The 23571-nt window shown below is 41.9% G+C and overlaps 36 non-coding genes across 36 annotated transcripts; 18 read left to right on the top strand and 18 right to left on the bottom strand.

The window, feature by feature from the left end:
* Positions 1 to 25: 25 nt before the first annotated feature.
* On the bottom strand, positions 26 to 97 carry trnag-ucc (transfer RNA glycine (anticodon UCC)). Its single transcript has one exon. It is a non-coding gene; the product is annotated as a tRNA-Gly (tRNA).
* Positions 98 to 912: 815 nt separating this feature from the next.
* On the top strand, positions 913 to 984 carry trnaw-cca (transfer RNA tryptophan (anticodon CCA)). Its single transcript has one exon. It is a non-coding gene; the product is annotated as a tRNA-Trp (tRNA).
* A 352-nt stretch (positions 985 to 1336) lies between these two features.
* trnag-ucc (transfer RNA glycine (anticodon UCC)) lies at positions 1337 to 1408 on the bottom strand. The gene has a single exon. It is a non-coding gene; the product is annotated as a tRNA-Gly (tRNA).
* An 815-nt stretch (positions 1409 to 2223) lies between these two features.
* On the top strand, positions 2224 to 2295 carry trnaw-cca (transfer RNA tryptophan (anticodon CCA)). The gene has a single exon. It is a non-coding gene; the product is annotated as a tRNA-Trp (tRNA).
* A 351-nt stretch (positions 2296 to 2646) lies between these two features.
* Positions 2647 to 2718, bottom strand: trnag-ucc (transfer RNA glycine (anticodon UCC)). The gene has a single exon. It is a non-coding gene; the product is annotated as a tRNA-Gly (tRNA).
* Positions 2719 to 3533: 815 nt separating this feature from the next.
* Positions 3534 to 3605, top strand: trnaw-cca (transfer RNA tryptophan (anticodon CCA)). Its single transcript has one exon. It is a non-coding gene; the product is annotated as a tRNA-Trp (tRNA).
* Positions 3606 to 3957: 352 nt separating this feature from the next.
* On the bottom strand, positions 3958 to 4029 carry trnag-ucc (transfer RNA glycine (anticodon UCC)). Its single transcript has one exon. It is a non-coding gene; the product is annotated as a tRNA-Gly (tRNA).
* Positions 4030 to 4844: 815 nt separating this feature from the next.
* Positions 4845 to 4916, top strand: trnaw-cca (transfer RNA tryptophan (anticodon CCA)). Its single transcript has one exon. It is a non-coding gene; the product is annotated as a tRNA-Trp (tRNA).
* A 352-nt stretch (positions 4917 to 5268) lies between these two features.
* On the bottom strand, positions 5269 to 5340 carry trnag-ucc (transfer RNA glycine (anticodon UCC)). The gene has a single exon. It is a non-coding gene; the product is annotated as a tRNA-Gly (tRNA).
* An 815-nt stretch (positions 5341 to 6155) lies between these two features.
* Positions 6156 to 6227, top strand: trnaw-cca (transfer RNA tryptophan (anticodon CCA)). The gene has a single exon. It is a non-coding gene; the product is annotated as a tRNA-Trp (tRNA).
* A 352-nt stretch (positions 6228 to 6579) lies between these two features.
* trnag-ucc (transfer RNA glycine (anticodon UCC)) lies at positions 6580 to 6651 on the bottom strand. The gene has a single exon. It is a non-coding gene; the product is annotated as a tRNA-Gly (tRNA).
* Positions 6652 to 7466: 815 nt separating this feature from the next.
* Positions 7467 to 7538, top strand: trnaw-cca (transfer RNA tryptophan (anticodon CCA)). Its single transcript has one exon. It is a non-coding gene; the product is annotated as a tRNA-Trp (tRNA).
* Positions 7539 to 7890: 352 nt separating this feature from the next.
* trnag-ucc (transfer RNA glycine (anticodon UCC)) lies at positions 7891 to 7962 on the bottom strand. The gene has a single exon. It is a non-coding gene; the product is annotated as a tRNA-Gly (tRNA).
* An 815-nt stretch (positions 7963 to 8777) lies between these two features.
* trnaw-cca (transfer RNA tryptophan (anticodon CCA)) lies at positions 8778 to 8849 on the top strand. Its single transcript has one exon. It is a non-coding gene; the product is annotated as a tRNA-Trp (tRNA).
* Positions 8850 to 9201: 352 nt separating this feature from the next.
* trnag-ucc (transfer RNA glycine (anticodon UCC)) lies at positions 9202 to 9273 on the bottom strand. The gene has a single exon. It is a non-coding gene; the product is annotated as a tRNA-Gly (tRNA).
* Positions 9274 to 10088: 815 nt separating this feature from the next.
* trnaw-cca (transfer RNA tryptophan (anticodon CCA)) lies at positions 10089 to 10160 on the top strand. Its single transcript has one exon. It is a non-coding gene; the product is annotated as a tRNA-Trp (tRNA).
* A 352-nt stretch (positions 10161 to 10512) lies between these two features.
* Positions 10513 to 10584, bottom strand: trnag-ucc (transfer RNA glycine (anticodon UCC)). The gene has a single exon. It is a non-coding gene; the product is annotated as a tRNA-Gly (tRNA).
* Positions 10585 to 11399: 815 nt separating this feature from the next.
* Positions 11400 to 11471, top strand: trnaw-cca (transfer RNA tryptophan (anticodon CCA)). Its single transcript has one exon. It is a non-coding gene; the product is annotated as a tRNA-Trp (tRNA).
* A 352-nt stretch (positions 11472 to 11823) lies between these two features.
* On the bottom strand, positions 11824 to 11895 carry trnag-ucc (transfer RNA glycine (anticodon UCC)). The gene has a single exon. It is a non-coding gene; the product is annotated as a tRNA-Gly (tRNA).
* An 815-nt stretch (positions 11896 to 12710) lies between these two features.
* trnaw-cca (transfer RNA tryptophan (anticodon CCA)) lies at positions 12711 to 12782 on the top strand. The gene has a single exon. It is a non-coding gene; the product is annotated as a tRNA-Trp (tRNA).
* Positions 12783 to 13134: 352 nt separating this feature from the next.
* trnag-ucc (transfer RNA glycine (anticodon UCC)) lies at positions 13135 to 13206 on the bottom strand. Its single transcript has one exon. It is a non-coding gene; the product is annotated as a tRNA-Gly (tRNA).
* An 815-nt stretch (positions 13207 to 14021) lies between these two features.
* Positions 14022 to 14093, top strand: trnaw-cca (transfer RNA tryptophan (anticodon CCA)). Its single transcript has one exon. It is a non-coding gene; the product is annotated as a tRNA-Trp (tRNA).
* A 352-nt stretch (positions 14094 to 14445) lies between these two features.
* Positions 14446 to 14517, bottom strand: trnag-ucc (transfer RNA glycine (anticodon UCC)). Its single transcript has one exon. It is a non-coding gene; the product is annotated as a tRNA-Gly (tRNA).
* Positions 14518 to 15332: 815 nt separating this feature from the next.
* trnaw-cca (transfer RNA tryptophan (anticodon CCA)) lies at positions 15333 to 15404 on the top strand. The gene has a single exon. It is a non-coding gene; the product is annotated as a tRNA-Trp (tRNA).
* Positions 15405 to 15756: 352 nt separating this feature from the next.
* Positions 15757 to 15828, bottom strand: trnag-ucc (transfer RNA glycine (anticodon UCC)). Its single transcript has one exon. It is a non-coding gene; the product is annotated as a tRNA-Gly (tRNA).
* Positions 15829 to 16643: 815 nt separating this feature from the next.
* On the top strand, positions 16644 to 16715 carry trnaw-cca (transfer RNA tryptophan (anticodon CCA)). Its single transcript has one exon. It is a non-coding gene; the product is annotated as a tRNA-Trp (tRNA).
* A 352-nt stretch (positions 16716 to 17067) lies between these two features.
* trnag-ucc (transfer RNA glycine (anticodon UCC)) lies at positions 17068 to 17139 on the bottom strand. The gene has a single exon. It is a non-coding gene; the product is annotated as a tRNA-Gly (tRNA).
* An 815-nt stretch (positions 17140 to 17954) lies between these two features.
* On the top strand, positions 17955 to 18026 carry trnaw-cca (transfer RNA tryptophan (anticodon CCA)). The gene has a single exon. It is a non-coding gene; the product is annotated as a tRNA-Trp (tRNA).
* A 352-nt stretch (positions 18027 to 18378) lies between these two features.
* trnag-ucc (transfer RNA glycine (anticodon UCC)) lies at positions 18379 to 18450 on the bottom strand. Its single transcript has one exon. It is a non-coding gene; the product is annotated as a tRNA-Gly (tRNA).
* Positions 18451 to 19265: 815 nt separating this feature from the next.
* trnaw-cca (transfer RNA tryptophan (anticodon CCA)) lies at positions 19266 to 19337 on the top strand. Its single transcript has one exon. It is a non-coding gene; the product is annotated as a tRNA-Trp (tRNA).
* A 352-nt stretch (positions 19338 to 19689) lies between these two features.
* Positions 19690 to 19761, bottom strand: trnag-ucc (transfer RNA glycine (anticodon UCC)). Its single transcript has one exon. It is a non-coding gene; the product is annotated as a tRNA-Gly (tRNA).
* Positions 19762 to 20576: 815 nt separating this feature from the next.
* trnaw-cca (transfer RNA tryptophan (anticodon CCA)) lies at positions 20577 to 20648 on the top strand. Its single transcript has one exon. It is a non-coding gene; the product is annotated as a tRNA-Trp (tRNA).
* A 352-nt stretch (positions 20649 to 21000) lies between these two features.
* On the bottom strand, positions 21001 to 21072 carry trnag-ucc (transfer RNA glycine (anticodon UCC)). The gene has a single exon. It is a non-coding gene; the product is annotated as a tRNA-Gly (tRNA).
* Positions 21073 to 21887: 815 nt separating this feature from the next.
* On the top strand, positions 21888 to 21959 carry trnaw-cca (transfer RNA tryptophan (anticodon CCA)). The gene has a single exon. It is a non-coding gene; the product is annotated as a tRNA-Trp (tRNA).
* Positions 21960 to 22311: 352 nt separating this feature from the next.
* On the bottom strand, positions 22312 to 22383 carry trnag-ucc (transfer RNA glycine (anticodon UCC)). The gene has a single exon. It is a non-coding gene; the product is annotated as a tRNA-Gly (tRNA).
* Positions 22384 to 23198: 815 nt separating this feature from the next.
* Positions 23199 to 23270, top strand: trnaw-cca (transfer RNA tryptophan (anticodon CCA)). Its single transcript has one exon. It is a non-coding gene; the product is annotated as a tRNA-Trp (tRNA).
* The last annotated feature ends 301 nt before the right edge of the window (positions 23271 to 23571 follow it).

Genomic DNA, 23571 nt, shown 5'->3' with positions numbered 1-23571 from the left:
CATCAGGTATCCATGTATAATGAGATGCGTTGGCCGGGAATCGAACCCGGGTCAACTGCTTGGAAGGCAGCTATGCTCACCACTATACCACCAACACCTACATATGTCTCTTTACCTTGCATCTTGGCCATTGCAGTCTCCCATAACTGGATCGCTTCTCACATGCATAAAAGCACTTATCAAGCCACTACAGCACCTGGCTGCCTTTAAGCCTCTATTATTGCTTTATTCGTGCCACCATCCCTTCAAGATGCCGACAAGACATGCAACAAGAATCTTCTCTGTCAGTCCACAAGGTGGTGGAATGGACTTCCGCTGACAGTCCGTAAGGTCCAATCAATGGTTGTCTTCAACGCAAACTGAAGAATCAAAACTTTATGTAGTCACTAAGACTTGAATACTCATGGAAAAATAAGAAACTAAACTAAAACACATTTACTTTCTTCTCATCTTCGTTCCAATCTTGCCAGGTCTTTAACTTGATGCTATTCTTCACACTCACCAATCTATTGTAACATGAGAAAGTTTTTCTTTTCGTTACTTCACTTTCTGAAGTAACTCTGCTCAAGAGCCTTTCTTGAAAGGTCCTCCGTTTTGTTACATCTCAGGTGCATGATAAACAAGAAAAGTTACCTTTAGCTGTATTGCCTTTCAAGGGCCGAATCGACAGATACTAACACAGAATCATGCATAGACTACTCAGGTTGAGAAGAAAGCAGAGAGCTCAGGGATTCTGCCTGAAGATTCCCTCCCTTTGGTACGTTCTTCCCTCACCATTACTCTCCTCTTGAATTGGTGAAACTTTAAGGCAGACGAGAGGGAATGAAAAAAATCAAAATACATTGGAAGAGCTATTGAACTAAAACATCTGACTGCCTTGTTCCATTTTTTTAGCTAGACTTCTACGTATTAGACCTCGTGGCGCAACGGTAGCGCGTCTGACTCCAGATCAGAAGGTTACGTGTTCAAATCACGTCGGGGTCAAAAGCTTCTTTATAGCAACATGAAAATGGGGCCGCAGCTTCAGCATGCAGGTCTCTTTGGCCTCGTTCTGATTTTGAGAAATAACAACGCTTTGTATCACTTCATTTAAAAACGATGTAAGAGTCACGGTCATCTGTGCAGCTGTGAGTAAGGTGTCAATGTAACCAGAACATATTAAAGCACAGTGTTTTTGAAGGTGTTGACTCCTATATCGTTCTGTATTGCATGAGTTATCTCTGAAGGTAAAAAGCAGGAGCAATCTGTAAAACATGAGCTTTGGTTGCCATCAATAAACGTGAGTGGCAAAGTACCACGTTTTGTGAATAACATCAGGTATCCATGTATAATGAGATGCGTTGGCCGGGAATCGAACCCGGGTCAACTGCTTGGAAGGCAGCTATGCTCACCACTATACCACCAACACCTACATATGTCTCTTTACCTTGCATCTTGGCCATTGCAGTCTCCCATAACTGGATCGCTTCTCACATGCATAAAAGCACTTATCAAGCCACTACAGCACCTGGCTGCCTTTAAGCCTCTATTATTGCTTTATTCGTGCCACCATCCCTTCAAGATGCCGACAAGACATGCAACAAGAATCTTCTCTGTCAGTCCACAAGGTGGTGGAATGGACTTCCGCTGACAGTCCGTAAGGTCCAATCAATGGTTGTCTTCAACGCAAACTGAAGAATCAAAACTTTATGTAGTCACTAAGACTTGAATACTCATGGAAAAATAAGAAACTAAACTAAAACACATTTACTTTCTTCTCATCTTCGTTCCAATCTTGCCAGGTCTTTAACTTGATGCTATTCTTCACACTCACCAATCTATTGTAACATGAGAAAGTTTTTCTTTTCGTTACTTCACTTTCTGAAGTAACTCTGCTCAAGAGCCTTTCTTGAAAGGTCCTCCGTTTTGTTACATCTCAGGTGCATGATAAACAAGAAAAGTTACCTTTAGCTGTATTGCCTTTCAAGGGCCGAATCGACAGATACTAACACAGAATCATGCATAGACTACTCAGGTTGAGAAGAAAGCAGAGAGCTCAGGGATTCTGCCTGAAGATTCCCTCCCTTTGGTACGTTCTTCCCTCACCATTACTCTCCTCTTGAATTGGTGAAACTTTAAGGCAGACGAGAGGGAATGAAAAAAATCAAAATACATTGGAAGAGCTATTGAACTAAAACATCTGACTGCCTTGTTCCATTTTTTTAGCTAGACTTCTACGTATTAGACCTCGTGGCGCAACGGTAGCGCGTCTGACTCCAGATCAGAAGGTTACGTGTTCAAATCACGTCGGGGTCAAAAGCTTCTTTAAAGCAACATGAAAATGGGGCCGCAGCTTCAGCATGCAGGTCTCTTTGGCCTCGTTCTGATTTTGAGAAATAACAACGCTTTGTATCACTTCATTTAAAAACGATGTAAGAGTCACGGTCATCTGTGCAGCTGTGAGTAAGGTGTCAATGTAACCAGAACATATTAAAGCACAGTGTTTTTGAAGGTGTTGACTCCTATATCGTTCTGTATTGCATGAGTTATCTCTGAAGGTAAAAACTGGAGCAATCTGTAAAACATGAGCTTTGGTTGCCATCAATAAACGTGAGTGGCAAAGTACCACGTTTTGTGAATAACATCAGGTATCCATGTATAATGAGATGCGTTGGCCGGGAATCGAACCCGGGTCAACTGCTTGGAAGGCAGCTATGCTCACCACTATACCACCAACACCTACATATGTCTCTTTACCTTGCATCTTGGCCATTGCAGTCTCCCATAACTGGATCGCTTCTCACATGCATAAAAGCACTTATCAAGCCACTACAGCACCTGGCTGCCTTTAAGCCTCTATTATTGCTTTATTCGTGCCACCATCCCTTCAAGATGCCGACAAGACATGCAACAAGAATCTTCTCTGTCAGTCCACAAGGTGGTGGAATGGACTTCCGCTGACAGTCCGTAAGGTCCAATCAATGGTTGTCTTCAACGCAAACTGAAGAATCAAAACTTTATGTAGTCACTAAGACTTGAATACTCATGGAAAAATAAGAAACTAAACTAAAACACATTTACTTTCTTCTCATCTTCGTTCCAATCTTGCCAGGTCTTTAACTTGATGCTATTCTTCACACTCACCAATCTATTGTAACATGAGAAAGTTTTTCTTTTCGTTACTTCACTTTCTGAAGTAACTCTGCTCAAGAGCCTTTCTTGAAAGGTCCTCCGTTTTGTTACATCTCAGGTGCATGATAAACAAGAAAAGTTACCTTTAGCTGTATTGCCTTTCAAGGGCCGAATCGACAGATACTAACACAGAATCATGCATAGACTACTCAGGTTGAGAAGAAAGCAGAGAGCTCAGGGATTCTGCCTGAAGATTCCCTCCCTTTGGTACGTTCTTCCCTCACCATTACTCTCCTCTTGAATTGGTGAAACTTTAAGGCAGACGAGAGGGAATGAAAAAAATCAAAATACATTGGAAGAGCTATTGAACTAAAACATCTGACTGCCTTGTTCCATTTTTTTAGCTAGACTTCTACGTATTAGACCTCGTGGCGCAACGGTAGCGCGTCTGACTCCAGATCAGAAGGTTACGTGTTCAAATCACGTCGGGGTCAAAAGCTTCTTTAAAGCAACATGAAAATGGGGCCGCAGCTTCAGCATGCAGGTCTCTTTGGCCTCGTTCTGATTTTGAGAAATAACAACGCTTTGTATCACTTCATTTAAAAACGATGTAAGAGTCACGGTCATCTGTGCAGCTGTGAGTAAGGTGTCAATGTAACCAGAACATATTAAAGCACAGTGTTTTTGAAGGTGTTGACTCCTATATCGTTCTGTATTGCATGAGTTATCTCTGAAGGTAAAAAGCAGGAGCAATCTGTAAAACATGAGCTTTGGTTGCCATCAATAAACGTGAGTGGCAAAGTACCACGTTTTGTGAATAACATCAGGTATCCATGTATAATGAGATGCGTTGGCCGGGAATCGAACCCGGGTCAACTGCTTGGAAGGCAGCTATGCTCACCACTATACCACCAACACCTACATATGTCTCTTTACCTTGCATCTTGGCCATTGCAGTCTCCCATAACTGGATCGCTTCTCACATGCATAAAAGCACTTATCAAGCCACTACAGCACCTGGCTGCCTTTAAGCCTCTATTATTGCTTTATTCGTGCCACCATCCCTTCAAGATGCCGACAAGACATGCAACAAGAATCTTCTCTGTCAGTCCACAAGGTGGTGGAATGGACTTCCGCTGACAGTCCGTAAGGTCCAATCAATGGTTGTCTTCAACGCAAACTGAAGAATCAAAACTTTATGTAGTCACTAAGACTTGAATACTCATGGAAAAATAAGAAACTAAACTAAAACACATTTACTTTCTTCTCATCTTCGTTCCAATCTTGCCAGGTCTTTAACTTGATGCTATTCTTCACACTCACCAATCTATTGTAACATGAGAAAGTTTTTCTTTTCGTTACTTCACTTTCTGAAGTAACTCTGCTCAAGAGCCTTTCTTGAAAGGTCCTCCGTTTTGTTACATCTCAGGTGCATGATAAACAAGAAAAGTTACCTTTAGCTGTATTGCCTTTCAAGGGCCGAATCGACAGATACTAACACAGAATCATGCATAGACTACTCAGGTTGAGAAGAAAGCAGAGAGCTCAGGGATTCTGCCTGAAGATTCCCTCCCTTTGGTACGTTCTTCCCTCATCATTACTCTCCTCTTGAATTGGTGAAACTTTAAGGCAGACGAGAGGGAATGAAAAAAATCAAAATACATTGGAAGAGCTATTGAACTAAAACATCTGACTGCCTTGTTCCATTTTTTTAGCTAGACTTCTACGTATTAGACCTCGTGGCGCAACGGTAGCGCGTCTGACTCCAGATCAGAAGGTTACGTGTTCAAATCACGTCGGGGTCAAAAGCTTCTTTATAGCAACATGAAAATGGGGCCGCAGCTTCAGCATGCAGGTCTCTTTGGCCTCGTTCTGATTTTGAGAAATAACAACGCTTTGTATCACTTCATTTAAAAACGATGTAAGAGTCACGGTCATCTGTGCAGCTGTGAGTAAGGTGTCAATGTAACCAGAACATATTAAAGCACAGTGTTTTTGAAGGTGTTGACTCCTATATCGTTCTGTATTGCATGAGTTATCTCTGAAGGTAAAAAGCAGGAGCAATCTGTAAAACATGAGCTTTGGTTGCCATCAATAAACGTGAGTGGCAAAGTACCACGTTTTGTGAATAACATCAGGTATCCATGTATAATGAGATGCGTTGGCCGGGAATCGAACCCGGGTCAACTGCTTGGAAGGCAGCTATGCTCACCACTATACCACCAACACCTACATATGTCTCTTTACCTTGCATCTTGGCCATTGCAGTCTCCCATAACTGGATCGCTTCTCACATGCATAAAAGCACTTATCAAGCCACTACAGCACCTGGCTGCCTTTAAGCCTCTATTATTGCTTTATTCGTGCCACCATCCCTTCAAGATGCCGACAAGACATGCAACAAGAATCTTCTCTGTCAGTCCACAAGGTGGTGGAATGGACTTCCGCTGACAGTCCGTAAGGTCCAATCAATGGTTGTCTTCAACGCAAACTGAAGAATCAAAACTTTATGTAGTCACTAAGACTTGAATACTCATGGAAAAATAAGAAACTAAACTAAAACACATTTACTTTCTTCTCATCTTCGTTCCAATCTTGCCAGGTCTTTAACTTGATGCTATTCTTCACACTCACCAATCTATTGTAACATGAGAAAGTTTTTCTTTTCGTTACTTCACTTTCTGAAGTAACTCTGCTCAAGAGCCTTTCTTGAAAGGTCCTCCGTTTTGTTACATCTCAGGTGCATGATAAACAAGAAAAGTTACCTTTAGCTGTATTGCCTTTCAAGGGCCGAATCGACAGATACTAACACAGAATCATGCATAGACTACTCAGGTTGAGAAGAAAGCAGAGAGCTCAGGGATTCTGCCTGAAGATTCCCTCCCTTTGGTACGTTCTTCCCTCACCATTACTCTCCTCTTGAATTGGTGAAACTTTAAGGCAGACGAGAGGGAATGAAAAAAATCAAAATACATTGGAAGAGCTATTGAACTAAAACATCTGACTGCCTTGTTCCATTTTTTTAGCTAGACTTCTACGTATTAGACCTCGTGGCGCAACGGTAGCGCGTCTGACTCCAGATCAGAAGGTTACGTGTTCAAATCACGTCGGGGTCAAAAGCTTCTTTATAGCAACATGAAAATGGGGCCGCAGCTTCAGCATGCAGGTCTCTTTGGCCTCGTTCTGATTTTGAGAAATAACAACGCTTTGTATCACTTCATTTAAAAACGATGTAAGAGTCACGGTCATCTGTGCAGCTGTGAGTAAGGTGTCAATGTAACCAGAACATATTAAAGCACAGTGTTTTTGAAGGTGTTGACTCCTATATCGTTCTGTATTGCATGAGTTATCTCTGAAGGTAAAAAGCAGGAGCAATCTGTAAAACATGAGCTTTGGTTGCCATCAATAAACGTGAGTGGCAAAGTACCACGTTTTGTGAATAACATCAGGTATCCATGTATAATGAGATGCGTTGGCCGGGAATCGAACCCGGGTCAACTGCTTGGAAGGCAGCTATGCTCACCACTATACCACCAACACCTACATATGTCTCTTTACCTTGCATCTTGGCCATTGCAGTCTCCCATAACTGGATCGCTTCTCACATGCATAAAAGCACTTATCAAGCCACTACAGCACCTGGCTGCCTTTAAGCCTCTATTATTGCTTTATTCGTGCCACCATCCCTTCAAGATGCCGACAAGACATGCAACAAGAATCTTCTCTGTCAGTCCACAAGGTGGTGGAATGGACTTCCGCTGACAGTCCGTAAGGTCCAATCAATGGTTGTCTTCAACGCAAACTGAAGAATCAAAACTTCATGTAGTCACTAACACTTGAATACTCATGGAAAAATAAGAAACTAAACTAAAACACATTTACTTTCTTCTCATCTTCGTTCCAATCTTGCCAGGTCTTTAACTTGATGCTATTCTTCACACTCACCAATCTATTGTAACATGAGAAAGTTTTTCTTTTCGTTACTTCACTTTCTGAAGTAACTCTGCTCAAGAGCCTTTCTTGAAAGGTCCTCCGTTTTGTTACATCTCAGGTGCATGATAAACAAGAAAAGTTACCTTTAGCTGTATTGCCTTTCAAGGGCCGAATCGACAGATACTAACACAGAATCATGCATAGACTACTCAGGTTGAGAAGAAAGCAGAGAGCTCAGGGATTCTGCCTGAAGATTCCCTCCCTTTGGTACGTTCTTCCCTCACCATTACTCTCCTCTTGAATTGGTGAAACTTTAAGGCAGACGAGAGGGAATGAAAAAAATCAAAATACATTGGAAGAGCTATTGAACTAAAACATCTGACTGCCTTGTTCCATTTTTTTAGCTAGACTTCTACGTATTAGACCTCGTGGCGCAACGGTAGCGCGTCTGACTCCAGATCAGAAGGTTACGTGTTCAAATCACGTCGGGGTCAAAAGCTTCTTTATAGCAACATGAAAATGGGGCCGCAGCTTCAGCATGCAGGTCTCTTTGGCCTCGTTCTGATTTTGAGAAATAACAACGCTTTGTATCACTTCATTTAAAAACGATGTAAGAGTCACGGTCATCTGTGCAGCTGTGAGTAAGGTGTCAATGTAACCAGAACATATTAAAGCACAGTGTTTTTGAAGGTGTTGACTCCTATATCGTTCTGTATTGCATGAGTTATCTCTGAAGGTAAAAAGCAGGAGCAATCTGTAAAACATGAGCTTTGGTTGCCATCAATAAACGTGAGTGGCAAAGTACCACGTTTTGTGAATAACATCAGGTATCCATGTATAATGAGATGCGTTGGCCGGGAATCGAACCCGGGTCAACTGCTTGGAAGGCAGCTATGCTCACCACTATACCACCAACGCCTACATATGTCTCTTTACCTTGCATCTTGGCCATTGCAGTCTCCCATAACTGGATCGCTTCTCACATGCATAAAAGCACTTATCAAGCCACTACAGCACCTGGCTGCCTTTAAGCCTCTATTATTGCTTTATTCGTGCCACCATCCCTTCAAGATGCCGACAAGACATGCAACAAGAATCTTCTCTGTCAGTCCACAAGGTGGTGGAATGGACTTCCGCTGACAGTCCGTAAGGTCCAATCAATGGTTGTCTTCAACGCAAACTGAAGAATCAAAACTTCATGTAGTCACTAACACTTGAATACTCATGGAAAAATAAGAAACTAAACTAAAACACATTTACTTTCTTCTCATCTTCGTTCCAATCTTGCCAGGTCTTTAACTTGATGCTATTCTTCACACTCACCAATCTATTGTAACATGAGAATGTTTTTCTTTTCGTTACTTCACTTTCTGAAGTAACTCTGCTCAAGAGCCTTTCTTGAAAGGTCCTCCGTTTTGTTACATCTCAGGTGCATGATAAACAAGAAACGTTACCTTTAGCTGTATTGCCTTTCAAGGGCCGAATCGACAGATACTAACACAGAATCATGCATAGACTACTCAGGTTGAGAAGAAAGCAGAGAGCTCAGGGATTCTGCCTGAAGATTCCCTCCCTTTGGTACGTTCTTCCCTCACCATTACTCTCCTCTTGAATTGGTGAAACTTTAAGGCAGACGAGAGGGAATGAAAAAAATCAAAATACATTGGAAGAGCTATTGAACTAAAACATCTGACTGCCTTGTTCCATTTTTTTAGCTAGACTTCTACGTATTAGACCTCGTGGCGCAACGGTAGCGCGTCTGACTCCAGATCAGAAGGTTATGTGTTCAAATCACGTCGGGGTCAAAAGCTTCTTTATAGCAACATGAAAATGGGGCCGCAGCTTCAGCATGCAGGTCTCTTTGGCCTCATTCTGATTTTGAGAAATAACAACGCTTTGTATCACTTCATTTAAAAACGATGTAAGAGTCACGGTCATCTGTGCAGCTGTGAGTAAGGTGTCAATGTAACCAGAACATATTAAAGCACAGTGTTTTTGAAGGTGTTGACTCCTATATCGTTCTGTATTGCATGAGTTATCTCTGAAGGTAAAAAGCAGGAGCAATCTGTAAAATATGAGCTTTGGTTGCCATCAATAAACGTGAGTGGCAAAGTACCACGTTTTGTGAATAACATCAGGTATCCATGTATAATGAGATGCGTTGGCCGGGAATCGAACCCGGGTCAACTGCTTGGAAGGCAGCTATGTTCACCACTATACCACCAACGCCTACATATGTCTCTTTACCTTGCATCTTGGCCATTGCAGTCTCCCATAACTGGATGGCTTCTCACATGCATAAAAGCACTTATCAAGCCACTACAGCACCTGGCTGCCTTTAAGCCTTTATTATTGCTTTATTCGTGCCACAATCCCTTCAAGATGCCGACAAGACATGCAACAAGAATCTTCTCTGTCAGTCCACAAGGTGGTGGAATGGACTTCCGCTGACAGTCCGTAAGGTCCAATCAATGGTTGTCTTCAACGCAAACTGAAGAATCAAAACTTCATGTAGTCACTAAGACTTGAATACTCATGGAAAAATAAGAAACTAAACTAAAACACATTTACTTTCTTCTCATCTTCGTTCCAATCTTGCCAGGTCTTTAACTTGATGCTATTCTTCACACTCACCAATCTATTGTAACATGAGAATGTTTTTCTTTTCGTTACTTCACTTTCTGAAGTAACTCTGCTCAAGAGCCTTTCTTGAAAGGTCCTCCGTTTTGTTACATCTCAGGTGCATGATAAACAAGAAACGTTACCTTTAGCTGTATTGCCTTTCAAGGGCCGAATCGACAGATACTAACACAGAATCATGCATAGACTACTCAGGTTGAGAAGAAAGCAGAGAGCTCAGGGATTCTGCCTGAAGATTCCCTCCCTTTGGTACGTTCTTCCCTCACCATTACTCTCCTCTTGAATTGGTGAAACTTTAAGGCAGACGAGAGGGAATGAAAAAAATCAAAATACATTGGAAGAGCTATTGAACTAAAACATCTGACTGCCTTGTTCCATTTTTTTAGCTAGACTTCTACGTATTAGACCTCGTGGCGCAACGGTAGCGCGTCTGACTCCAGATCAGAAGGTTATGTGTTCAAATCACGTCGGGGTCAAAAGCTTCTTTATAGCAACATGAAAATGGGGCCGCAGCTTCAGCATGCAGGTCTCTTTGGCCTCATTCTGATTTTGAGAAATAACAACGCTTTGTATCACTTCATTTAAAAACGATGTAAGAGTCACGGTCATCTGTGCAGCTGTGAGTAAGGTGTCAATGTAACCAGAACATATTAAAGCACAGTGTTTTTGAAGGTGTTGACTCCTATATCGTTCTGTATTGCATGAGTTATCTCTGAAGGTAAAAAGCAGGAGCAATCTGTAAAATATGAGCTTTGGTTGCCATCAATAAACGTGAGTGGCAAAGTACCACGTTTTGTGAATAACATCAGGTATCCATGTATAATGAGATGCGTTGGCCGGGAATCGAACCCGGGTCAACTGCTTGGAAGGCAGCTATGTTCACCACTATACCACCAACGCCTACATATGTCTCTTTACCTTGCATCTTGGCCATTGCAGTCTCCCATAACTGGATGGCTTCTCACATGCATAAAAGCACTTATCAAGCCACTACAGCACCTGGCTGCCTTTAAGCCTTTATTATTGCTTTATTCGTGCCACAATCCCTTCAAGATGCCGACAAGACATGCAACAAGAATCTTCTCTGTCAGTCCACAAGGTGGTGGAATGGACTTCCGCTGACAGTCCGTAAGGTCCAATCAATGGTTGTCTTCAACGCAAACTGAAGAATCAAAACTTCATGTAGTCACTAAGACTTGAATACTCATGGAAAAATAAGAAACTAAACTAAAACACATTTACTTTCTTCTCATCTTCGTTCCAATCTTGCCAGGTCTTTAACTTGATGCTATTCTTCACACTCACCAATCTATTGTAACATGAGAATGTTTTTCTTTTCGTTACTTCACTTTCTGAAGTAACTCTGCTCAAGAGCCTTTCTTGAAAGGTCCTCCGTTTTGTTACATCTCAGGTGCATGATAAACAAGAAACGTTACCTTTAGCTGTATTGCCTTTCAAGGGCCGAATCGACAGATACTAACACAGAATCATGCATAGACTACTCAGGTTGAGAAGAAAGCAGAGAGCTCAGGGATTCTGCCTGAAGATTCCCTCCCTTTGGTACGTTCTTCCCTCACCATTACTCTCCTCTTGAATTGGTGAAACTTTAAGGCAGACGAGAGGGAATGAAAAAAATCAAAATACATTGGAAGAGCTATTGAACTAAAACATCTGACTGCCTTGTTCCATTTTTTTAGCTAGACTTCTACGTATTAGACCTCGTGGCGCAACGGTAGCGCGTCTGACTCCAGATCAGAAGGTTATGTGTTCAAATCACGTCGGGGTCAAAAGCTTCTTTATAGCAACATGAAAATGGGGCCGCAGCTTCAGCATGCAGGTCTCTTTGGCCTCATTCTGATTTTGAGAAATAACAACGCTTTGTATCACTTCATTTAAAAACGATGTAAGAGTCACGGTCATCTGTGCAGCTGTGAGTAAGGTGTCAATGTAACCAGAACATATTAAAGCACAGTGTTTTTGAAGGTGTTGACTCCTATATCGTTCTGTATTGCATGAGTTATCTCTGAAGGTAAAAAGCAGGAGCAATCTGTAAAATATGAGCTTTGGTTGCCATCAATAAACGTGAGTGGCAAAGTACCACGTTTTGTGAATAACATCAGGTATCCATGTATAATGAGATGCGTTGGCCGGGAATCGAACCCGGGTCAACTGCTTGGAAGGCAGCTATGTTCACCACTATACCACCAACGCCTACATATGTCTCTTTACCTTGCATCTTGGCCATTGCAGTCTCCCATAACTGGATCGCTTCTCACATGCATAAAAGCACTTATCAAGCCACTACAGCACCTGGCTGCCTTTAAGCCTTTATTATTGCTTTATTCGTGCCACAATCCCTTCAAGATGCCGACAAGACATGCAACAAGAATCTTCTCTGTCAGTCCACAAGGTGGTGGAATGGACTTCCGCTGACAGTCCGTAAGGTCCAATCAATGGTTGTCTTCAACGCAAACTGAAGAATCAAAACTTCATGTAGTCACTAAGACTTGAATACTCATGGAAAAATAAGAAACTAAACTAAAACACATTTACTTTCTTCTCATCTTCGTTCCAATCTTGCCAGGTCTTTAACTTGATGCTATTCTTCACACTCACCAATCTATTGTAACATGAGAATGTTTTTCTTTTCGTTACTTCACTTTCTGAAGTAACTCTGCTCAAGAGCCTTTCTTGAAAGGTCCTCCGTTTTGTTACATCTCAGGTGCATGATAAACAAGAAACGTTACCTTTAGCTGTATTGCCTTTCAAGGGCCGAATCGACAGATACTAACACAGAATCATGCATAGACTACTCAGGTTGAGAAGAAAGCAGAGAGCTCAGGGATTCTGCCTGAAGATTCCCTCCCTTTGGTACGTTCTTCCCTCACCATTACTCTCCTCTTGAATTGGTGAAACTTTAAGGCAGACAAGAGGGAATGAAAAAAATCTAAATACATTGGAAGAGCTATTGAACTAAAACATCTGACTGCCTTGTTCCATTTTTTTAGCTAGACTTCTACGTATTAGACCTCGTGGCGCAACGGTAGCACGTCTGACTCCAGATCAGAAGGTTACGTGTTCAAATCACGTCGGGGTCAAAAGCTTCTTTATAGCAACATGAAAATGGGGCCGCAGCTTCAGCATGCAGGTCTCTTTGGCCTCATTCTGATTTTGAGAAATAACAACGCTTTGTATCACTTCATTTAAAAACGATGTAAGAGTCACGGTCATCTGTGCAGCTGTGAGTAAGGTGTCAATGTAACCAGAACATATTAAAGCACAGTGTTTTTGAAGGTGTTGACTCCTATATCGTTCTGTATTGCATGAGTTATCTCTGAAGGTAAAAAGCAGGAGCAATCTGTAAAACATGAGCTTTGGTTGCCATCAATAAACGTGAGTGGCAAAGTACCACGTTTTGTGAATAACATCAGGTATCCATGTATAATGAGATGCGTTGGCCGGGAATCGAACCCGGGTCAACTGCTTGGAAGGCAGCTATGCTCACCACTATACCACCAACGCCTACATATATCTCTTTACCTTGCATCTTGGCCATTGCAGTCTCCCATAACTGGATCGCTTCTCACATGCATAAAAGCACTTATCAAGCCACTACAGCACCTGGCTGCCTTTAAGCCTCTATTATTGCTTTATTCGTGCCACAATCCCTTCAAGATGCCGACAAGACATGCAACAAGAATCTTCTCTGTCAGTCCACAAGGTGGTGGAATGGACTTCCGCTGACAGTCCGTAAGGTCCAATCAATGGTTGTCTTCAACGCAAACTGAAGAATCAAAACTTCATGTAGTCACTAAGACTTGAATACTCATGGAAAAATAAGAAACTAAACTAAAACACATTTACTTTCTTCTCATCTTCGTTCCAATCTTGCCAGGTCTTTAACTTGATGCTATTCTTCACACTCACCAATCTATTGTAACATGAGAATGTTTTTCTTTTCGTTACTTCACTTTCTGAAGTAACTCTGCTCAAGAGCCTTTCTTGAAAGGTCCTCCGTTTTGTTACATCTCAGGTGCATGATAAACAAGAAACGTTACCTTTAGCTGTATTGCCTTTCAAGGGCCGAATCGACAGATACTAACACAGAATCATGCATAGACTACTCAGGTTGAGAAGAAAGCAGAGAGCTCAGGGATTCTGCCTGAAGATTCCCTCCCTTTGGTACGTTCTTCCCTCACCATTACTCTCCTCTTGAATTGGTGAAACTTTAAGGCAGACAAGAGGGAATGAAAAAAATCTAAATACATTGGAAGAGCTATTGAACTAAAACATCTGACTGCCTTGTTCCATTTTTTTAGCTAGACTTCTACGTATTAGACCTCGTGGCGCAACGGTAGCGCGTCTGACTCCAGATCAGAAGGTTACGTGTTCAAATCACGTCGGGGTCAAAAGCTTCTTTATAGCAACATGAAAATGGGGCCGCAGCTTCAGCATGCAGGTCTCTTTGGCCTCATTCTGATTTTGAGAAATAACAACGCTTTGTATCACTTCATTTAAAAACGATGTAAGAGTCACGGTCATCTGTGCAGCTGTGAGTAAGGTGTCAATGTAACCAGAACATATTAAAGCACAGTGTTTTTGAAGGTGTTGACTCCTATATCGTTCTGTATTGCATGAGTTATCTCTGAAGGTAAAAAGCAGGAGCAATCTGTAAAATATGAGCTTTGGTTGCCATCAATAAACGTGAGTGGCAAAGTACCACGTTTTGTGAATAACAACAGGTATCCATGTATAATGAGATGCGTTGGCCGGGAATCGAACCCGGGTCAACTGCTTGGAAGGCAGCTATGTTCACCACTATACCACCAACGCCTACATATGTCTCTTTACCTTGCATCTTGGCCATTGCAGTCTCCCATAACTGGATCGCTTCTCACATGCATAAAAGCACTTATCAAGCCACTACAGCACCTGGCTGCCTTTAAGCCTTTATTATTGCTTTATTCGTGCCACAATCCCTTCAAGATGCCGACAAGACATGCAACAAGAATCTTCTCTGTCAGTCCACAAGGTGGTGGAATGGACTTCCGCTGACAGTCCGTAAGGTCCAATCAATGGTTGTCTTCAACGCAAACTGAAGAATCAAAACTTCATGTAGTCACTAAGACTTGAATACTCATGGAAAAATAAGAAACTAAACTAAAACACATTTACTTTCTTCTCATCTTCGTTCCAATCTTGCCAGGTCTTTAACTTGATGCTATTCTTCACACTCACCAATCTATTGTAACATGAGAATGTTTTTCTTTTCGTTACTTCACTTTCTGAAGTAACTCTGCTCAAGAGCCTTTCTTGAAAGGTCCTCCGTTTTGTTACATCTCAGGTGCATGATAAACAAGAAACGTTACCTTTAGCTGTATTGCCTTTCAAGGGCCGAATCGACAGATACTAACACAGAATCATGCATAGACTACTCAGGTTGAGAAGAAAGCAGAGAGCTCAGGGATTCTGCCTGAAGATTCCCTCCCTTTGGTACGTTTTTCCCTCACCATTACTCTCCTCTTGAATTGGTGAAACTTTAAGGCAGACGAGAGGGAATGAAAAAAATCAAAATACATTGGAAGAGCTATTGAACTAAAACATCTGACTGCCTTATTCCATTTTTTTAGCTAGACTTCTACGTATTAGACCTCGTGGCGCAACGGTAGCGCGTCTGACTCCAGATCAGAAGGTTACGTGTTCAAATCACGTCGGGGTCAAAAGCTTCTTTATAGCAACATGAAAATGGGGCCGCAGCTTCAGCATGCAGGTCTCTTTGGCCTCATTCTGATTTTGAGAAATAACAACGCTTTGTATCACTTCATTTAAAAACGATGTAAGAGTCACGGTCATCTGTGCAGCTGTGAGTAAGGTGTCAATGTAACCAGAACATATTAAAGCACAGTGTTTTTGAAGGTGTTGACTCCTATTTCGTTCTGTATTGCATGAGTTATCTCTGAAGGTAAAAAGCAGGAGCAATCTGTAAAACATGAGCTTTGGTTGCCATCAATAAACGTGAGTGGCAAAGTACCACGTTTTGTGAATAACATCAGGTATCCATGTATAATGAGATGCGTTGGCCGGGAATCGAACCCGGGTCAACTGCTTGGAAGGCAGCTATGCTCACCACTATACCACCAACGCCTACATATGTCTCTTTACCTTGCATCTTGGCCATTGCAGTCTCCCATAACTGGATCGCTTCTCACATGCATAAAAGCACTTATCAAGCCACTACAGCACCTGGCTGCCTTTAAGCCTCTATTATTGCTTTTTTCGTGCCACCATCCCTTCAAGATGCCGACAAGACATGCAACAAGAATCTTCTCTGTCAGTCCACAAGGTGGTGGAATGGACTTCCGCTGACAGTCCGTAAGGTCCAATCAATGGTTGTCTTCAACGCAAACTGAAGAATCAAAACTTCATGTAGTCACTAAGACTTGAATACTCATGGAAAAATAAGAAACTAAACTAAAACACATTTACTTTCTTCTCATCTTCGTTCCAATCTTGCCAGGTCTTTAACTTGATGCTATTCTTCACACTCACCAATCTATTGTAACATGAGAATGTTTTTCTTTTCGTTACTTCACTTTCTGAAGTAACTCTGCTCAAGAGCCTTTCTTGAAAGGTCCTCCGTTTTGTTACATCTCAGGTGCATGATAAACAAGAAACGTTACCTTTAGCTGTATTGCCTTTCAAGGGCCGAATCGACAGATACTAACACAGAATCATGCATAGACTACTCAGGTTGAGAAGAAAGCAGAGAGCTCAGGGATTCTGCCTGAAGATTCCCTCCCTTTGGTACGTTCTTCCCTCACCATTACTCTCCTCTTGAATTGGTGAAACTTTAAGGCAGACGAGAGGGAATGAAAAAAATCAAAATACATTGGAAAAGCTATTGAACTAAAACATCTGACTGCCTTGTTCCATTATTTTAGCTAGACTTCTACGTATTAGACCTCGTGGCGCAACGGTAGCGCGTCTGACTCCAGATCAGAAGGTTACGTGTTCAAATCACGTCGGGGTCAAAAGCTTCTTTATAGCAACATGAAAATGGGGCCGCAGCTTCAGCATGCAGGTCTCTTTGGCCTCGTTCTGATTTTGAGAAATAACAACGCTTTGTATCACTTCATTTAAAAACGATGTAAGAGTCACGGTCATCTGTGCAGCTGTGAGTAAGGTGTCAATGTAACCAGAACATATTAAAGCACAGTGTTTTTGAAGGTGTTGACTCCTATATCGTTCTGTATTGCATGAGTTATCTCTGAAGGTAAAAAGCAGGAGCAATCTGTAAAACATGAGCTTTGGTTGCCATCAATAAACGTGAGTGGCAAAGTACCACGTTTTGTGAATAACATCAGGTATCCATGTATAATGAGATGCGTTGGCCGGGAATCGAACCCGGGTCAACTGCTTGGAAGGCAGCTATGCTCACCACTATACTACCAACGCCTACATATGTCTCTTTACCTTGCATCTTGGCCATTGCAGTCTCCCATAACTGGATCGCTTCTCACATGCATAAAAGCACTTATCAAGCCACTACAGCACCTGGCTGCCTTTAAGCCTCTATTATTGCTTTTTTCGTGCCACAATCCCTTCAAGATGCCGACAAGACATGCAACAAGAATCTTCTCTGTCAGTCCACAAGGTGGTGGAATGGACTTCCGCTGACAGTCCGTAAGGTCCAATCAATGGTTGTCTTCAACGCAAACTGAAGAATCAAAACTTCATGTAGTCACTAAGACTTGAATACTCATGGAAAAATAAGAAACTAAACTAAAACACATTTACTTTCTTCTCATCTTCGTTCCAATCTTGCCAGGTCTTTAACTTGATGCTATTCTTCACACTCACCAATCTATTGTAACATGAGAATGTTTTTCTTTTCGTTACTTCACTTTCTGAAGTAACTCTGCTCAAGAGCCTTTCTTGAAAGGTCCTCCGTTTTGTTACATCTCAGGTGCATGATAAACAAGAAACGTTACCTTTAGCTGTATTGCCTTTCAAGGGCCGAATCGACAGATACTAACACAGAATCATGCATAGACTACTCAGGTTGAGAAGAAAGCAGAGAGCTCAGGGATTCTGCCTGAAGATTCCCTCCCTTTGGTACGTTCTTCCCTCACCATTACTCTCCTCTTGAATTGGTGAAACTTTAAGGCAGACAAGAGGGAATGAAAAAAATCTAAATACATTGGAAGAGCTATTGAACTAAAACATCTGACTGCCTTGTTCCATTTTTTTAGCTAGACTTCTACGTATTAGACCTCGTGGCGCAACGGTAGCGCGTCTGACTCCAGATCAGAAGGTTACGTGTTCAAATCACGTCGGGGTCAAAAGCTTCTTTATAGCAACATGAAAATGGGGCCGCAGCTTCAGCATGCAGGTCTCTTTGGCCTCATTCTGATTTTGAGAAATAACAACGCTTTGTATCACTTCATTTAAAAACGATGTAAGAGTCACGGTCATCTGTGCAGCTGTGAGTAAGGTGTCAATGTAACCAGAACATATTAAAGCACAGTGTTTTTGAAGGTGTTGACTCCTATATCGTTCTGTATTGCATGAGTTATCTCTGAAGGTAAAAAGCAGGAGCAATCTGTAAAATATGAGCTTTGGTTGCCATCAATAAACGTGAGTGGCAAAGTACCACGTTTTGTGAATAACATCAGGTATCCATGTATAATGAGATGCGTTGGCCGGGAATCGAACCCGGGTCAACTGCTTGGAAGGCAGCTATGTTCACCACTATACCACCAACGCCTACATATGTCTCTTTACCTTGCATCTTGGCCATTGCAGTCTCCCATAACTGGATCGCTTCTCACATGCATAAAAGCACTTATCAAGCCACTACAGCACCTGGCTGCCTTTAAGCCTTTATTATTGCTTTATTCGTGCCACAATCCCTTCAAGATGCCGACAAGACATGCAACAAGAATCTTCTCTGTCAGTCCACAAGGTGGTGGAATGGACTTCCGCTGACAGTCCGTAAGGTCCAATCAATGGTTGTCTTCAACGCAAACTGAAGAATCAAAACTTCATGTAGTCACTAAGACTTGAATACTCATGGAAAAATAAGAAACTAAACTAAAACACATTTACTTTCTTCTCATCTTCGTTCCAATCTTGCCAGGTCTTTAACTTGATGCTATTCTTCACACTCACCAATCTATTGTAACATGAGAATGTTTTTCTTTTCGTTACTTCACTTTCTGAAGTAACTCTGCTCAAGAGCCTTTCTTGAAAGGTCCTCCGTTTTGTTACATCTCAGGTGCATGATAAACAAGAAACGTTACCTTTAGCTGTATTGCCTTTCAAGGGCCGAATCGACAGATACTAACACAGAATCATGCATAGACTACTCAGGTTGAGAAGAAAGCAGAGAGCTCAGGGATTCTGCCTGAAGATTCCCTCCCTTTGGTACGTTTTTCCCTCACCATTACTCTCCTCTTGAATTGGTGAAACTTTAAGGCAGACGAGAGGGAATGAAAAAAATCAAAATACATTGGAAGAGCTATTGAACTAAAACATCTGACTGCCTTATTCCATTTTTTTAGCTAGACTTCTACGTATTAGACCTCGTGGCGCAACGGTAGCGCGTCTGACTCCAGATCAGAAGGTTACGTGTTCAAATCACGTCGGGGTCAAAAGCTTCTTTATAGCAACATGAAAATGGGGCCGCAGCTTCAGCATGCAGGTCTCTTTGGCCTCATTCTGATTTTGAGAAATAACAACGCTTTGTATCACTTCATTTAAAAACGATGTAAGAGTCACGGTCATCTGTGCAGCTGTGAGTAAGGTGTCAATGTAACCAGAACATATTAAAGCACAGTGTTTTTGAAGGTGTTGACTCCTATTTCGTTCTGTATTGCATGAGTTATCTCTGAAGGTAAAAAGCAGGAGCAATCTGTAAAACATGAGCTTTGGTTGCCATCAATAAACGTGAGTGGCAAAGTACCACGTTTTGTGAATAACATCAGGTATCCATGTATAATGAGATGCGTTGGCCGGGAATCGAACCCGGGTCAACTGCTTGGAAGGCAGCTATGCTCACCACTATACCACCAACGCCTACATATGTCTCTTTACCTTGCATCTTGGCCATTGCAGTCTCCCATAACTGGATCGCTTCTCACATGCATAAAAGCACTTATCAAGCCACTACAGCACCTGGCTGCCTTTAAGCCTCTATTATTGCTTTTTTCGTGCCACCATCCCTTCAAGATGCCGACAAGACATGCAACAAGAATCTTCTCTGTCAGTCCACAAGGTGGTGGAATGGACTTCCGCTGACAGTCCGTAAGGTCCAATCAATGGTTGTCTTCAACGCAAACTGAAGAATCAAAACTTCATGTAGTCACTAAGACTTGAATACTCATGGAAAAATAAGAAACTAAACTAAAACACATTTACTTTCTTCTCATCTTCGTTCCAATCTTGCCAGGTCTTTAACTTGATGCTATTCTTCACACTCACCAATCTATTGTAACATGAGAATGTTTTTCTTTTCGTTACTTCACTTTCTGAAGTAACTCTGCTCAAGAGCCTTTCTTGAAAGGTCCTCCGTTTTGTTACATCTCAGGTGCATGATAAACAAGAAACGTTACCTTTAGCTGTATTGCCTTTCAAGGGCCGAATCGACAGATACTAACACAGAATCATGCATAGACTACTCAGGTTGAGAAGAAAGCAGAGAGCTCAGGGATTCTGCCTGAAGATTCCCTCCCTTTGGTACGTTCTTCCCTCACCATTACTCTCCTCTTGAATTGGTGAAACTTTAAGGCAGACGAGAGGGAATGAAAAAAATCAAAATACATTGGAAAAGCTATTGAACTAAAACATCTGACTGCCTTGTTCCATTATTTTAGCTAGACTTCTACGTATTAGACCTCGTGGCGCAACGGTAGCGCGTCTGACTCCAGATCAGAAGGTTACGTGTTCAAATCACGTCGGGGTCAAAAGCTTCTTTATAGCAACATGAAAATGGGGCCGCAGCTTCAGCATGCAGGTCTCTTTGGCCTCGTTCTGATTTTGAGAAATAACAACGCTTTGTATCACTTCATTTAAAAACGATGTAAGAGTCACGGTCATCTGTGCAGCTGTGAGTAAGGTGTCAATGTAACCAGAACATATTAAAGCACAGTGTTTTTGAAGGTGTTGACTCCTATATCGTTCTGTATTGCATGAGTTATCTCTGAAGGTAAAAAGCAGGAGCAATCTGTAAAACATGAGCTTTGGTTGCCATCAATAAACGTGAGTGGCAAAGTACCACGTTTTGTGAATAACATCAGGTATCCATGTATAATGAGATGCGTTGGCCGGGAATCGAACCCGGGTCAACTGCTTGGAAGGCAGCTATGCTCACCACTATACTACCAACGCCTACATATGTCTCTTTACCTTGCATCTTGGCCATTGCAGTCTCCCATAACTGGATCGCTTCTCACATGCATAAAAGCACTTATCAAGCCACTACAGCACCTGGCTGCCTTTAAGCCTCTATTATTGCTTTATTCGTGCCACCATCCCTTCAAGATGCCGACAAGACATGCAACAAGAATCTTCTCTGTCAGTCCACAAGGTGGTGGAATGGACTTCCGCTGACAGTCCGTAAGGTCCAATCAATGGTTGTCTTCAACGCAAACTGAAGAATCAAAACTTCATGTAGTCACTAAGACTTGAATACTCATGGAAAAATAAGAAACTAAACTAAAACACATTTACTTTCTTCTCATCTTCGTTCCAATCTTGCCAGGTCTTTAACTTGATGCTATTCTTCACACTCACCAATCTATTGTAACATGAGAATGTTTTTCTTTTCGTTACTTCACTTTCTGAAGTAACTCTGCTCAAGAGCCTTTCTTGAAAGGTCCTCCGTTTTGTTACATCTCAGGTGCATGATAAACAAGAAACGTTACCTTTAGCTGTATTGCCTTTCAAGGGCCGAATCGACAGATACTAACACAGAATCATGCATAGACTACTCAGGTTGAGAAGAAAGCAGAGAGCTCAGGGATTCTGCCTGAAGATTCCCTCCCTTTGGTACGTTTTTCCCTCACCATTACTCTCCTCTTGAATTGGTGAAACTTTAAGGCAGACGAGAGGGAATGAAAAAAATCAAAATACATTGGAAGAGCTATTGAACTAAAACATCTGACTGCCTTATTCCATTTTTTTAGCTAGACTTCTACGTATTAGACCTCGTGGCGCAACGGTAGCGCGTCTGACTCCAGATCAGAAGGTTACGTGTTCAAATCACGTCGGGGTCAAAAGCTTCTTTATAGCAACATGAAAATGGGGCCGCAGCTTCAGCATGCAGGTCTCTTTGGCCTCATTCTGATTTTGAGAAATAACAACGCTTTGTATCACTTCATTTAAAAACGATGTAAGAGTCACGGTCATCTGTGCAGCTGTGAGTAAGGTGTCAATGTAACCAGAACATATTAAAGCACAGTGTTTTTGAAGGTGTTGACTCCTATATCGTTCTGTATTGCATGAGTTATCTCTGAAGGTAAAAAGCAGGAGCAATCTGTAAAACATGAGCTTTGGTTGCCATCAATAAACGTGAGTGGCAAAGTACCACGTTTTGTGAATAACATCAGGTATCCATGTATAATGAGATGCGTTGGCCGGGAATCGAACCCGGGTCAACTGCTTGGAAGGCAGCTATGCTCACCACTATACCACCAACGCCTACATATGTCTCTTTACCTTGCATCTTGGCCATTGCAGTCTCCCATAACTGGATCGCTTCTCACATGCATAAAAGCACTTATCAAGCCACTACAGCACCTGGCTGCCTTTAAGCCTCTATTATTGCTTTATTCGTGCCACCATCCCTTCAAGATGCCGACAAGACATGCAACAAGAATCTTCTCTGTCAGTCCACAAGGTGGTGGAATGGACTTCCGCTGACAGTCCGTAAGGTCCAATCAATGGTTGTCTTCAACGCAAACTGAAGAATCAAAACTTCATGTAGTCACTAAGACTTGAATACTCATGGAAAAATAAGAAACTAAACTAAAACACATTTACTTTCTTCTCATCTTCGTTCCAATCTTGCCAGGTCTTTAACTTGATGCTATTCTTCACACTCACCAATCTATTGTAACATGAGAATGTTTTTCTTTTCGTTACTTCACTTTCTGAAGTAACTCTGCTCAAGAGCCTTTCTTGAAAGGTCCTCCGTTTTGTTACATCTCAGGTGCATGATAAACAAGAAACGTTACCTTTAGCTGTATTGCCTTTCAAGGGCCGAATCGACAGATACTAACACAGAATCATGCATAGACTACTCAGGTTGAGAAGAAAGCAGAGAGCTCAGGGATTCTGCCTGAAGATTCCCTCCCTTTGGTACGTTCTTCCCTCACCATTACTCTCCTCTTGAATTGGTGAAACTTTAAGGCAGACAAGAGGGAATGAAAAAAATCTAAATACATTGGAAGAGCTATTGAACTAAAACATCTGACTGCCTTGTTCTATTTTTTTAGCTAGACTTCTACGTATTAGACCTCGTGGCGCAACGGTAGTGCGTCTGACTCCAGATCAGAAGGTTACGTGTTCAAATCACGTCGGGGTCAAAAGCTTCTTTATAGCAACATGAAAATGGGGCCGCAGCTTCAGCATGCAGGTCTCTTTGGCCTCATTCTGATTTTGAGAAATAACAACGCTTTGTATCACTTCATTTAAAAACGATGTAAGAGTCACGGTCATCTGTGCAGCTGTGAGTAAGGTGTCAATGTAACCAGAACATATTAAAGCACAGTGTTTTTGAAGGTGTTGACTCCTATATCGTTCTGTATTGCATGAGTTATCTCTGAAGGTAAAAAGCAGGAGCAATCTGTAAAACATGAGCTTTGGTTGCCATCAATAAACGTGAGT

Source organism: Brachyhypopomus gauderio, unplaced genomic scaffold (genome assembly GCF_052324685.1).
Source record: "Brachyhypopomus gauderio isolate BG-103 unplaced genomic scaffold, BGAUD_0.2 sc92, whole genome shotgun sequence".
NCBI classification, from domain to species: Eukaryota; Metazoa; Chordata; class Actinopteri; order Gymnotiformes; family Hypopomidae; genus Brachyhypopomus; species Brachyhypopomus gauderio.
Note: the sequence above shows the minus strand (reverse complement) of the source record. Positions and strands in the feature narration are given on the sequence as shown.